Raw genomic sequence first — 14,565 nt, forward strand, 5'->3', positions numbered from 1 at the left:
AACACACTGAAACGATAACGGCAGAGTCTGTTTTTCCACGTGACATTTGTTGTGCACTTTAGTAACATGAAGCTCAAAGGAACCGTTTGGAAAAGTCTTTTGAACTTAAATTCTCTTCAGATGTTAAGCTGGCGTGACGCCACAGTGATAGTAAATTGATGTTTCTCTTACATGTTGTTTAACTGGAAGAAGAACGGGTACAATGCATGCATCTTTATATCAAGTATCGTGAAAATGATGTGTTAAAGGGAATTAGAAATTAACACATTTATTTGCTTTATTTTATTGATTCAATGCAGAATGTTTTCATTGCATGGTGATATATCACCACGAAGGTCACAGGGATGATCCCAAAAAATAAACAACCGATTTTGTTGTTGTAACATGTATAAGTCTACGTTCTGTATTGGTTATTTATCTACCAAAATCAGTTTGAATTGAAAACTGTTGCTTCAATCATGAACTAAAAGCATATTGTAAAAAGGAGTATTTGTTGACAAGGAGTTTTCTTTATTGGCTGAACATCGCAACAGCTCAAAGCAACCTCACAAAACCTATAAGTGTGTATTTTCAAAACTACACATAGGTGACTTTATGTGGTGTTAATGACAATTATTGACAATTATTACTAGACCTTTTATCCATTTCACTGATATTGAGCAGATCATTTTACCTGCTGTTGATTGTTATAATATAAAACATATGAAAAAATAAGCACAAGAACCATTTTTTTACCATATTGTCATTACATATTATTGACAAATGAAATGTAAAAGGTAATTTATGTAAGTTGAAGAGCAACTTAGTCATGTTTCCGAACAAATGAATATATTTTTTACAGATAAAAAAGTTAACTTGCTTTTATTAAATATGTATATGAATTCATATTTATATGTGTAAAAATATATATAGACACATGTATAAAACTGGCAACTATTATACTTGTATATCTTTCGATTCCTTCTATTCACTGGCACTATCTTCATCTTTATATGCTTTAAATGAGTATCACTAAATCTACAAAGTGTGATAATAACGTAGGAGGAAAAGATGAAAAATAAAACAATAAGCGACAACATTGAAACTTTTGTAACGCGCTAATCGAACTTTAACTGACAAAGCTGAGTGAGGCTGCGCTGAATGTTCTCTGCTGTTGTCTCTTCAGATGGATCTGGGGCGCGCTGGTGTCGAGGCCAAGATTAGCTGTCACCCTTCATGCCTGTAACATCAAGAGCGAGACGGTGAAAGCGGTTTGGAATAAATCTGCATGTTAACATAGGAGCCACAGTCTGTTAGAAGCGTTTTTCACGTGTACTTCATGCACACACACTCAAAACAACGTCATCGCATTAAAGACTGCCTTCCCTTCTGCGGAGGCGACTAACCTTTATTCACCAGACACACTTTGAATGTTGACACAAGGTAAACGCGGTCGTCCGAGGAGTCGTCTGAATCGGTACGTCCATCGACTGAGAATCATGACCTGCGTCGTTCGCTTCTTCATGGGTCGCTGACGGTCTCTGACTTAAATGTGTTCATTTGTTTACACGGAGGTGCACCTTGTATTTCAGTTGGGGTAAAAGGTTACAGATATTGTGACCGAATCACATATGCATGCACAGTGTGTTGGTTCGGATTTTTTTTCTTCTGTTGAAGCGGTGATAAGGGAAAATTACACTCAGAGGCAAAAAAGAGCAACTGAATGTCTGTGAGGTGTCTTTCAAACCTTTGTAGCCTACCTTTGGATCTCTTAAGCACATGTCTTTAACCTTGCAGGCATGCCTGTGAAGTGCCATACATCTCAAACCACATGAATGATATTGAAGCCGTGTTAACAGTGTGTTCAGTTCAACTGTTCCCTTTAATATTTCTCTCTTAGACAGCATGTGTAGAGTCCAGAGCTCCCGCCACCGCCTGTGTTTCCCATTAGCACCACTGCTGATTAGATTTCCCAAGATTTTCTGCTTTACCTGAATCTTGTACTGAACGAGTAGCTGTTCCGAGTTTGAGTTTCGTTTTTGCGTTATGACTGATGCTCAGACCTGAAACGACTGCGTCGGATCTCTCTGCTAAGTCTCTTGACTCTAAAAGTCAGACGGGGTTCGAGAGGCGGAAGACTCTCTCGGCGACGAAGACGTGACGACGAATAGCTTTGAAGCCACAGTGGCGTTTGGTGTCCAAACTGCTGTCAGACAAAAAAGTCAAAATCTACGGTGCAAATGAATATGTGATTTGTATGACCTGAATTGTTCTACATGTGTGTGGTTTTTGCATATTTTAAGGCAGTTTGTCAAAGTAGATTCAGTGTAGTGTATATATGGTCTGACCTATTTAAGAATATTTGTTTTGATTTTTCTACCTAAGAACTGGTTTTTTTTCTTCTTTTGTTGGTTTGTTTTTTAAATAGCCAGCCAAAGTCTTTAAGTGTCATTGTTAGTAGATATTGTAGAGTAGTGGGGCTAAAAAAAAAAAAAAAAACAGAAAACAAACGAACTGCATAGCCCAAAGAAGGATGGATTGTTTAGAGTAGACCTCTAGAGCTCCTTGTTTTTGTTGTGTTCTGGGTGTACTTCAGGCATATTTAATTGGTGGATAGTACAGGGAAAGTGGCGAGAAAATAAACGATTGTATTACTCATCCAAAGCCTTAGAATGTACCATCGGGTCAGCACAATGCAACATGCCATTCTGAACCATCCAGTTGCCTAAATCACGCCATGTTAACACACCCACACAGAGCACTATGTAACCGTCATGTTTTTCTGTCAGCGTTTCTCCTTCTTTATTTTTTTGTTTTTAAACTCTTCCTGTAGTTTTTTTTTCTTCTTCTTCTTCTTCTTCTTCTTCTTCTTCTTCTGTCTTTGACAAGGTGTGCTTTAATTTTCATTTGTTTGGATGATTTTAGTTTTTGGGTTTCAGTTTTGCCGATTTATCTTTCTTAAAATGAATATAAGGTACCGTGTGTGTGTTTTTTGTGTGTTTCTCATGCACAGTTCACTGAAATTCCATGTTGATGTTAATTTTAGTATGATTATGATTGTAAACTCAATATTTTCTACGTTATGCATATTGTTGAACTGTATGCATATGGTTGATTTCTCTAGTCTTTTTGTGTTCTTTGAACAAAGATGTTTTATATGATTATCTAATAGTGATGAAATAATAGAACAGAGAGGCTAAGTTGTCACTGTGGCAGCCGTCGCCAATAACCGAGTAATATTTTAATGATTGTAAGGTTTGTAACTAGTCATATAAGAAAAAAAAAGACTATTATAAAAAAAAAAATTCTAGTTCTTAGATGTTTAGAGTAAAGATGTTATTTTCTACTGTATCCATTTCAAATAGTAACTATTGTTTTAATATTTTTACTCTCCCTGGAAATTGGGCCATGTTGGAAAACAAGCTGCATATTTGATCACTTTTGTGGGCGTTGCCGGCGGGGTCAGGTGAACGTGGCGGGCGGGGAACGGAGTTTCGCCGGCTCGTCTGTTACCGAAGCCAACTGCAAACGACAAGGGCGGGGCGGCGAATCCCGAGGCGATCAAGGTGATAAAGGTTGACTTTTTTGCACTTCTTGTACATAGTCAAAAAAGAGAGAATCATGTATATTGAGATCTTATTTTGAATAAAAAAAAAAATTATGTCTATAATGACGAGGAATTTTGCTAGGATAACTAAAAAAAAAAAATCTTATGAAAGGCTGAACAAAATTGCTTGCATCAAAAGGGCACTGGGTTCTCACTCTCCTACCCCTTTCAGAAAAGGCCAAGTGTTGCTCTTCTTTTTTGTCAGCAGCTTGTAGTTTGCCAGGTAACCTACCGGATGAGGCTTCCACTGCACTCCAGTGAGAGCGCCTGACTGGGTCCGCCTGGTCTCCCAACCCTCCTGTCAGGACTGGTGATGTGCACGGTGATACCAGAACGTCCTCACTTCCAACACCTTAAGTCTGTCTATTCATCGAAGATAAAAAAAAAAATTCCCATCTTCCTCTAGTTCTTCTTCCATAGCTGATTAATTCTGATCCAGCTTCAGAAATGCACCATGCACGCTGGAGCGAAGTCTTCAGATTATGTTTTGCCGACTAATCGTTTACTTGTCTTTAAGTATTTTTAATAGTTGTAATTTCTCCCTTCTCTTCCATAATGTTGGGGTTACCCTCACACATCAGGCGTTCGTAGACACCGTATCCACGATACGGACACGATACTTTGATTTTACCTGATCGGAAAGAAGATGGCCGGTATCACACATCACTGGTCGCCGCTGACGGGTGGGTGTGCGTGTTACGACCACGCGCTCCCAGGCCCAACCAATCACAACACGTCCTGTCTCTTTACTTTACTCCGAGAGGAATGCATGTTAAAGGAAATACATATACCGTTTTTAAGAAAAAAAAAGATAAAAAATCACAACGCAGTAATACTGATTAAGAAAACATTTACAACGAAAGATGTATTTACAGTATACAATACTCTATCAATGTAATGACATGAAATATATATTTAAAAAAAATAGAAAAATAGAATAGTGGTTTATTTAAAAAAAAAAAAAATCCTGAGAATATACTCACTAAAGTTTCACCACTTGGAGAGTTAAAATACATGCAACACAAACACCATAGCTATAAGTATGTTCTTTATGTTCGTGTAAGCTGTGCTTTTAGTAGATGAAACGGACACACAGGAATTCAAAGAAACATCAGGCGAGGTATAAGAAGATTTAAAAATTACAACTTTGTAGTTTGTTGATTAACTGTTAAGTTTGACAGTTTGTCCTGATTTTCTCAGTCATCTCTCATCTTCTACAAGCATGCCTGCTTACATTTAAGATATGATGTAAACTGAACTTTCTTTGGTTAGTTTGTTTGTTGTTTGTTTTTCTCTGCTTGTAGTGCAAATATGATGTATTCCGTCTTCTGCCGCAGTTCGTTTCTGCTTGTTTTCCTGTTCGGGGCCCCCTGAAAGGATGCGTCACGCTTTGCATGCCAGCCACCTCCTCTCGAAAGCACCTGTGGAGAAAAACCATTGATTGCACCAGTCTAAAGCCATAAAATACAATCTCATTAGGAAGAAATATGAGAAGAAGCCAGAGATGATGAAGAGGTGGGGGGAAATTGTACCTTGCGAGGCCGATAGGGAAGTGTTTGCCTTGGTTTTATTAGCTACAGCATCATGCAATAATTCAAGCCATGAAAGGTAGTTAATATAAGTCGTGGTGTGCCGTGCCAACTCAGATGAATGTGTGTAGTTAAGAGAAAAGTACCTGGTGCATTTTTTCACGGGGGCCTGCTTTGCTATATTTGATTCTTGCTGTTATGAAATCAAAATGTAATAAAAATTTACAAATGAACTTAAGTAAAGAAAAATGTGTGACATGTGATTTTTTATATATATATAATTATTATTTTCTGGAATAATTATGCAGCATTTAGTTTTAGGCCTAAGTGAATCAGAAAATGTTGACATTTTCTTCACTGCCTGCTGATTAAATGAGTAAAACAGCACCATCTGTCTCTCATCCAGGGGGCGTCACTCCTCAGCCCTGTACTGATCTCCTGCTTCAACACACCTAAATCTCATGAAGCTTGATCAGGAGTCCAGCAGAAAGCCTGACGACGAGCCTCATTACAGTCAGCTGTGCTGAAGCAGGGAGTCATGGAGAAGAGCTGCAGCCCTGCAGACCTCCAGGGGTTGGCAGCCCTGCTCTAAACGCAGCTGGCTTCCTCTGTTAGTGGATGAGTGAATTCTGCTTCACAATGATAAGAAAAGCCGACTTCGAAGGTTAATAGCGACATTGCGATGAGCAGCTTGTCCGCCACAAGCCAGTTATCTCTGTGGTAACTTTTCTGAAACCTGCTTAAAACTTTTTTACTTTTACTAACTTTTAAAACTTTACAAAGTCAGAAGGATCATGAGGCTCCGCTTTCACGGACTGTATTCATACTGAAAATCCAGATCAGCCGAGCTTTTGTCCCTCTGCTCTGCGGTGGATCATGATCCACTGTTGTGACCCCAGAAGAGATCAGCCGAACGAAAATCTCATTACCTGAATTCATCTGAAGGAAAGGAAACGTCTAATCTGAACTCCTACCTGCTGCAGCGCAGTGTTTCTCTTCAGGCTCTTGCTCTTATGCACATCAAACTTTCCAGTTGAGCTGGTTCGGAAAAATGAGCTGACTTTCTTTAACATTTTGTTCTGTAGGTTTAACTTGAATTCTTTGAAAAATGCTAATTTATCATCACATAATGTCAGCATCAGTGATGAGAGCAGCTTCTGGCTCCCCTGGTTCAAACAGAATGACCAGCCCTCAAGCTATTTTATTACAGTCATGACAAATAAAGGGCATGGTGTAGATGAAACAAACAACATATTGAGTTTGAATAGACTAGACTTTTTATTCATTTATTTGTGACTGTCAAAGTTATCCTGATGATTCTTAACACTTACTAAAATGTGGTCAAAGAAAAATCCAGCTGCAGTTAGGATAAAATATTACGGCTGACCAATGTTATCAGCACTTAGGTAAATGAATTTCCTGAAATTTCCTGAGTAAATGAATTTTTTTAAACATGTTTAACATTATTTCACATTTACATGATATATTTCAATATGTTTGGTGCATTTAAAGATTTCACATCCGCTGTGGCCTTCACTAAAAATCTTATTTTACAGATTTCAGCACATGATGAATCAACTTATCCCACTATCTGGACCTTTTAATTATTACCAATAATTTTCACAGAGATAGAATTTCTGTGAGAAACACACACTGACATAATCTTCTTCATTGACTGTTTTCTGTTAAAAGCAATTTAAGTAACCTGGGAGGTAAACACCTTGTAATGCTGAAGTTTTTGTCAACAAATAGAGAGAAATCATGTTGGAATATCTCACATAAAGTTTACTTTGATTAAAAAACATTTAAATCATGAAACACCATAAAAAAATAAATCCCCATGATTAATATTATGTATTGCCAATGGGCAAGAACAGAGAGTAACAATCTTAAAATCTGACATTCCTCTGGAAACGTGAACCAGGGGCAGATGTAATATTCAATCCAGTATTTTGTCACACACCGTCAAGGTTACTTTTTTGAACGATGTAACTCACAACACAGCCACCAGATGGCAGCACCTGTAAACAGATTTCGTCTCCAGACATGACTGTGTGAATAAGCAACGAGAGGCTTTCTGGAACGTCAAAACTATTCCATCAGCCTGAGATTACTGCTGCTGAGGCCTGACTTCAGTCTGGTCGCGCCACAGGTTCATCAGCTTAAAAGGCAGAGACACTTGTCAAAGTGGATGAGAAGGTAGGAGTGAGCGGATGAAACTGATCCTCCGGGACTGTGGATGATGTGGTCAGCAGCTGGAGGAATTCCCAACTTGCTTGAGTTGTGGAAATGTTGACTGATGCATCATTAACAGGAAGCTGCAAGCCATTACCCCTAATGCATCCTTTCCTAAGCTTGTTGGGTCGGATTATCAAACCAAAAACACTGTTGTTTTACTTGGGGGAAAAAAAAATGAAAATAAAAATGTGCATGACTTATTATGTTGTCTTATATTTAAATTTAATTTCTTTTTTGTTCTTTGTCTTCACTCAGAAAGAAAGAGAGAGAGAGAGAGAGCACTATGTTGGCCCTCTTCCCCCATTTCCTCTGTTGCAGGCCTCCTTCCTGTCCTTTGTCTTCCCCTTTAAGCTTTTGTCCTCGCTTTTCTTCTCCGATCTGTCTCCCCTCTCCCTCCCTCCTTCGCCCGGCGCTCTGTCCACGGGCGTTAGCAGCAGACTGTGTCGTGTGGAGACTTAATGAAGCAGTGCTGATCCAATAATGGCGGCTTCTGTCGCCTGCCTCGCAAAGTATGATGTACAACCTCGTGTCCGCAACGCATCATGAATCTCACTTACCACTGCCCCCCTCAACATGCCCGGCTTTTCAATTAGATTCCACTTAAAACAACAAAAGATGGCCGCGCGATGCAAATGGGTGTGTGGGTGTGGGATTCCGCGTGAGTGTTAACAGTGTAAACCTCAAGCCAAGCCCTCATGTGGATGAAAGGAAAACAGATGAGTTCAGCTCTGGGCGATCAGCCGTAAGTATCCATTAACACACAATAAACGTCGTTTAATGAATTACCTCTAGGGGGAAATTAGAAAAGAAAACCACTCCTAATTTTTGGAATTTCAGATAAAGACAATAACATGACGTGAGTGGAGACATGACGTGTATTAAGAATAAGAAAGGGTGGACTTGAAGGCGTATGTTTAAAGTGACCCCCTCATAGGCTAATGCTCTGACCCCATTATGGAGTCAATAATGAGAGAAGAGAGAGAGAGAGGGAGAGAGAGGGAGCAAGAGAGAGAGGGAGCAAGAGTGTGAAACCGTGCAAAGTGAGAACAGCAGGAGAAGAAACGCATGAAAAATGGTGATAAGGTGGAGAAAGTCAGTCTTACATCACCGAGCACAGTACCAGTTCTGGCAGGAAGTGTCACCGATAAATGTAAGTGTCTCAGGAACAATTATGGGTTGAGTCCGATTACATGTGAAATATACAACAGAGCAGAGAAATCAGGAATCGGAGGAGGTTTTATGTGCAAAACAACAAAAGCTCGGTGACTTCGGGACTAATACTTGATGATGGGAAAAGATGGACAGTTTAGATTCCGGCTTTCTTCCCACCTGACATCTTCACACCCAAATCACCCTTCCATTATTTTTATGCACCGTCGTCCCGACTCTCCCCTCCACTCTGACTGCTGAGTCACCACTTGACTTCTGCTGAGAGGCACTTGGAGCACGCCTCCAACATTCAATTTTCTTAGGAGTGTGTGTGTGTGTGTGCTTGTGAGCATGCAGGTGTGGGTGAGTGCAGGAAGTGTGTGTCTCCGTGAGTGTATGTTTTACAGTAAGTGTTTGAGAGTGTTTTCCTGTGTTGATGGAAAAAGCAGCAGCAGGTTAGACTAATCACATCTTCTCCTGGAAGGAGAAAGGTATCGATCAGGCTGGCTGAGGGCCATCGCAGAATTCAACAGCGGCCATCTGCACGGTCGACAGCAGGCTTGGATCGGGTTGTGTTTGATGGCGCCGTGTACCTGAAGCCTGTCCGCAAACACCGAGATGGCGTTTTTCATTTATGTGGGTCAGAACGTGATTTTGCTTTGTACCCAGTCCTGATCATTCAAAAGCAACTTTTGAATGGATATGCAGACATCTACATGTGTTTTATTACTAATTTACAAATTTACAAATCCAGTCACTTTCGAATGAAATTTGATTGTTGTTTTGTTTCATAATATCACAGAGCAACATTTAAATAATTCAGATTAATGCAACGTTTCCTGTTTTTAATTTACTCTGTCAAGTGTCCATTTATTTCATTAATCATATATTCAGTTTTATAATAAATAATTGAACATGCATCTTAAAGATGCATTAAGATCCATATTCTTTGACTTATTTAAACATGTTTTGTTAAAGTAGTGCAATAATTACTCTGCCTGGTGATTAAAATATTTTAACTCAGCTACTTTATTGTATCAGTAGTAACTGTAATCCTTTTTTGAAATTAAAATGCCAAACTGGTGACAATCAATGAGGGTGTGATCATGTAGAAAGAACACTTAATCCAAAAATGCAATCAGTAATGACTCCTTCATATAGGACACATTTTTATCTCTTCTGCAGTCTCAGTGCAGTTTACCTGACCTATCGTGTTCATCATTTCACACAGCAACAGCCACCGCGTAAAACGCTGAAGAAGACACTTCAACACATGAATAGAGTGAGGTGAGGTGGGAATTTCATTCAAAAACCTCCTTTCCGGCACAACATAAGGAAATTACCCATGAACATACATCGAGAAAATACAGACTTGTCTAAGAGAAGCCTCCTCTGTCACAGTGATATGAGAGCGTTCGGCACTACAACACTGTGTGGCATTACCTGAACAGGAGGTCCCTGTTATCATGGTGCAAATAAAACTGCTAATTCAAGATTTTATAACCTCAGTGGGATTGAACAAGCTTTGACAAGTCTATCATGTAATGAATGATCCACTCATCAACAGTGAAGACTGAGAGCTTTCTTCCACATAATTCCAGTTCATAGCATTCTTCATTAAGGAATCCAATTAGTTTCTCACTTTACCTGATCGTCTCATCTGAACAGTGTTGTGCTTTACATAACTGCTGGAATCTGTGAAAAACATCAGGATAGACGCAGGTAAATTCACTATAAATGTTGGCTCTTTCAATGTACCGCATGTTTGCTTTAATTACAGTTTTGGACCCTCTTAATTCTTTCAACCTGAGGTTGTCACCTAGAGCTGCTCCATCAGTCTTGAAAGAGTTTCACACATGCTGAGCACCTGTTGGCTCTTTTTATTCTTCGCTCCACATTCCGACTCATCCCGAATCCTCTCAGCTGGGTTTCGGCCAAGTGATTGTGGACAGAGTGTTCCATCTTCTCTTACTTCTCATTATGACAGCTCTTTGCTTCTTCTTTCGTTTCGCCGAGCTTCTTAAGCTTCTGTTAAAGAGAAAACTACAATCTATTGAATGGTATGTTTTCAGTGAATAGAGGAAGATCCAGCCAATCTTATTGTTTGTATTGTTTCACAATTAAATGTGCACAATACTAAATCATATTCACCGTCTCGTAATGTCATCATCACCTAATTTTGTGTGTAACTCACCTCCTCCTCTTCCTCCCCCTCCCCCTCCCCCTCACCACCACTTCAGCCTTCAGTCTGCAGTAAGTCTCTTTAACGTCCCCATCAGTCGCCTGCCACTCTGCTCTACCGTCAGTGTCTGGGCTCCAGAGCTCCTTTCCTCTTCAACTATCGTCACAGTCGTCACTTCGTGATGTCGCTTCTCATCCGGACAGTCTAATGGCCACAACTATTTCATAATGCTCCTATAAACATTTGTAATTGCAAAAACTCCTCCTTAATTTAAAAGGAATGAAGAAATGCCACTCTGAAACATTAGTCAGGGCAGATCAGACGTCACTGAAATGAAAACGTTGCAATTTTTTTTCACTTGGTTTCGTTTTGTGTCACAATTGTTGTGCAGTCAGTCAGAGTGTCACATGTATAATTATATGTAGTGTCTTTATCTAAGAACCTATGCATTGCTCTTTTTGATCACAAATGTGTTTAGTTGCAAGTCAGTGAATAAATAAATAGTCAGGCTTATGAAGGTTACACATTCTTGACTGTGTCAGAACTGAGACTGTGCTTCTGTCTTTAGGTAGACTGCTAACCTCTCTGTGGTGCAACCTGGTGCAACAGAAAAGTCTGTACCACACATTATAATTGGCACAAACTTGAAGCTGTGCTAACAAAATTGAGATTGCTGAACTTCTGAGGACTGCATCCTACATCGTGGTTTCGCGTTTTGCTTTGCAGCATTCACAGTTAAATTCTGTCTTTCTTCCTTCTACAAGTTGCACTGATTTGAATTCCAAGCTCGTGACATAATCTAAGAAATTACTCATGCGTCAAGTGCTTGAGAGCCACCAGGGGGCACTAACTCATTGTCACCGCTGGTGTCCTGCCTTCAGGCACTGGTCTGAAAATAAATGGCTGCATAATAACCTTTCTTTAATACTTACTGAGAAATTGGCTGCAGTGCCTCTTGATAAACACACCAAAGAAATCGACAGGAAACTCCGGCCCTTTGTCATGATTTAAACATGGAATGAACGATGCACTAAATGCAACCTCAGAACTGCAGCTGGTCAGTGTATGACTGTGGAAGTACAGAGAAGCTGAGAGGAGGATTTGGAGCTTAAGGAATACATTACCTCTCAGACGATAGAGGAACAATGCGGAAGGGTGCAGCATAATTTCAGCATTTTGCAGACAGAATATGGGTCATACAAAGAGGGCAGTGAGGGCACAGCTGTACCCAGAGCTGAACAGCCACTATTCTCATGGTGACAGGATGTCCCTGGGCATGCCGTGAAGCACACAAAGACAGAAATAAAGGCGATAGAGAGGAGGTCAGAGGAGGCACACTGTAGGCTTTATTAGCTTACTGTAAGATGTCCTCTACTGGGAGTTAATCTGCAAGTCTTTTATTTTTTTTCACAATATGAAGCTGCAGTGCTTTTTGAGGACAAAATGAAACAGCAGTTTGGAGAAACTCAGCTGAAGATGAGGGGCGTAAATCGAGACGCACCTAAAAAGAAAGATCCCACTGTGATCCCAGAACCCACAGGAAGAAAAGAGGGGGAAGAAATGTGTTGTAACAGCTGCAGAGGAGGCTAAACTTCATCTGTGTGACAGGACTCTGTGGACAGCTTGGAGGATGAAATCAGAGAGTCACGAGTGAGAAGCCCAAATGGATTCAAGTCAAATCTGTCACTGCGTCACCCTCTGGCCTGTGGAGGTGGCGTGGTAAGGAAGTGGTAGAGATCACCCGTTCCTCTCAGACTGTTGGAGAGTTTTACTGTAAATTTGCACTGCGAGGAAGCACAGTGATAAATCACAGCGGGATATGTGTGTGTGTGTGTGTGTGTGTGTGTGTGTGTGTGTGTGTGTGTGTGTGTGTGTGTGTGCGTGTGTGTGTGTTTCCACCCTCAATCGCTCCCTTTCTCCGATGGGTTTCTCCCTCCAGCCCCTTTTCACTCTGCCTTGTCTCGCCCATCTCTGCCATGCATGTTCAGCTCATAAAGAAGGCTGTTCACACTGAGGCTATCACCACGCCACCGGCGCTGTGGCAGCTGGCACCTAAATCAGCACTGGTGTAATTAATTCACTGTGATTTAAGAAGAGCTGCTGAGAGAGGCGCTTTGGTGTAAAAATCCTCCTCTGTGCAGCTTTCTCCTTTTCTTCCCATCCTGTGCCAAACATTTTGCTTCCCAACAGTTTTACTAAGATCCAATTTGTAATGCTTTCATTATGGACTATATTAAATTAGCTTCTAATAATTTAATGTTTTACTTATTCTACGGCTGCCACTGTCATTTAAAGGAAGAGCCCTGCAGCTCGGCTTCCCTGGAGGAGGTTTTCTTCTTTTGACAAAGTGGCTATTCAATGTTGAAACACATTATCAAAGGCAAACCTGCCAAAAACCTGTCAAGCTATGGTAATTTTCATTGTTACATTAAGAGGTAATTTTGATTATTTACAGTATATGTCAGTTTGCATGTTGTAACTGTACATGTGAAAATACATATAGTTACACATATATGACTATATACATAGCATAACTCATGTTGCTGTAAACCGTGGTGGTTGCTGGAGTAATGTATGTCAGCCCAGTCAGCAAGTGATTACAGCTGCAGATCTGCTGTATAATCTGCTGTCGGGTAAATAATAACCCATAGCAGCCTCATGCTGCAGCACGCCACTCCCCATCAGCCCCACTGTAGCGCCACTCCTGCGTCATGTTATGCACAGTAAGGTTAAACTTTGGAACATAGATTCAAAAGATTTGTTTTTCCTGTCCGCCCTGCAGGATTATAATATAGATGCAATATTCCTCAATGTGAGGTTCTTTTTTTTCACTTTAGAAACGGTTTGAGGCTTTAGTCTGTATATGTTCAAAACTCTCAAGACAATTCAGGCATTGAATTTCCATTTAAAAAAAAGCTTGTAGCTTCTGAAGATAAACTAGAAATTTAGTTGGCACATTAGTGAAATAAGAAATAGATTACTTATAAAGACTAATTTACCTCTTGAGGAGGATTACTTGCTCACACAATCATTCAGACACACACACACGTACACACACCAATGGTGACTGACTTTGGGGTTCAATATGGCCACAGTAATGACAGGGAATCAAACCATCAACCTTAGAATTGGAAGACCGCTCACTCTTTGAACTGATCCAGAACCAAAGAAGCTTAGTGACAATGGATTTTCAATTCAGATCCAGGCAGATTAGACAGCCTTTAGTCAAGTTTTCTCCTCGTAACATTAGTTTTGCTTTGGACTGTGTAACAACGGCATGCAGCGTGAGTAACACACGGACACACACTTTCCTCAGTTCAGCTTACAAGCTTCATTTTGCCAGATAGTGGTAATCCACTCACAAACAGAATCACGAACAAGAAATAAAGCAAGCCAGCAATGGACAAACAGTTATAACTGAACAACTATTTCTACGTACATATAAAACTTAGAAACCTCTTCTTATTTCACATGCACTCGGTGGGACACACATAACTTCAATATTTTATAGACGAACGCATCAAATCAACTGCTGATTATTCTGCTCAAATGTGATGTAACATTTAAATACCTTGCATATGAAATGTGGTAACAGAAATACATTTGGTTCCTGCTTCCCACTGAGAGGAGAGATCGCAGCTGACAAGTGTGAGAAATGAATAAGTCACTGATAAGATCATCTCATCACCTGTGTTTGTTTGTCAAGTCGGTTTCATTTTCTCGACAATTAGGGGAAACATGTCACGACTGCAATTCATCCTTTTTCTAACATTTCCTCATTTGCTCTGTTTAAGATTTAACATTATCTGCATGGGAACAGTGTTGTTCTACTGTTTTTTGGTCATTCTACAAAGGATTTGGACAAAGTAGCAGGGAGCTGG

The 14,565-nt window shown here is 40.1% G+C and overlaps 1 protein-coding gene across 9 annotated transcripts in view; it reads left to right on the forward strand.

The window, feature by feature from the left end:
- Positions 1-4,394, forward strand: part of LOC115401126 (muscleblind-like protein 1) — an 85,636-nt gene extending 81,242 nt beyond the window's left edge. For all 9 annotated transcript variants that reach the window (XM_030109309.1, XM_030109306.1, XM_030109307.1 and 6 more), the window contains one exon: positions 1,166-4,394. The gene's annotated coding sequence lies outside the window, so the exon portion shown is untranslated. The remainder of the gene's footprint in view (positions 1-1,165) is intronic.
- The last annotated feature ends 10,171 nt before the right edge of the window (positions 4,395-14,565 follow it).

This window comes from Salarias fasciatus, chromosome 14, assembly GCF_902148845.1.
Source record: "Salarias fasciatus chromosome 14, fSalaFa1.1, whole genome shotgun sequence".
Classification (NCBI taxonomy): Eukaryota; Metazoa; Chordata; class Actinopteri; order Blenniiformes; family Blenniidae; genus Salarias; species Salarias fasciatus.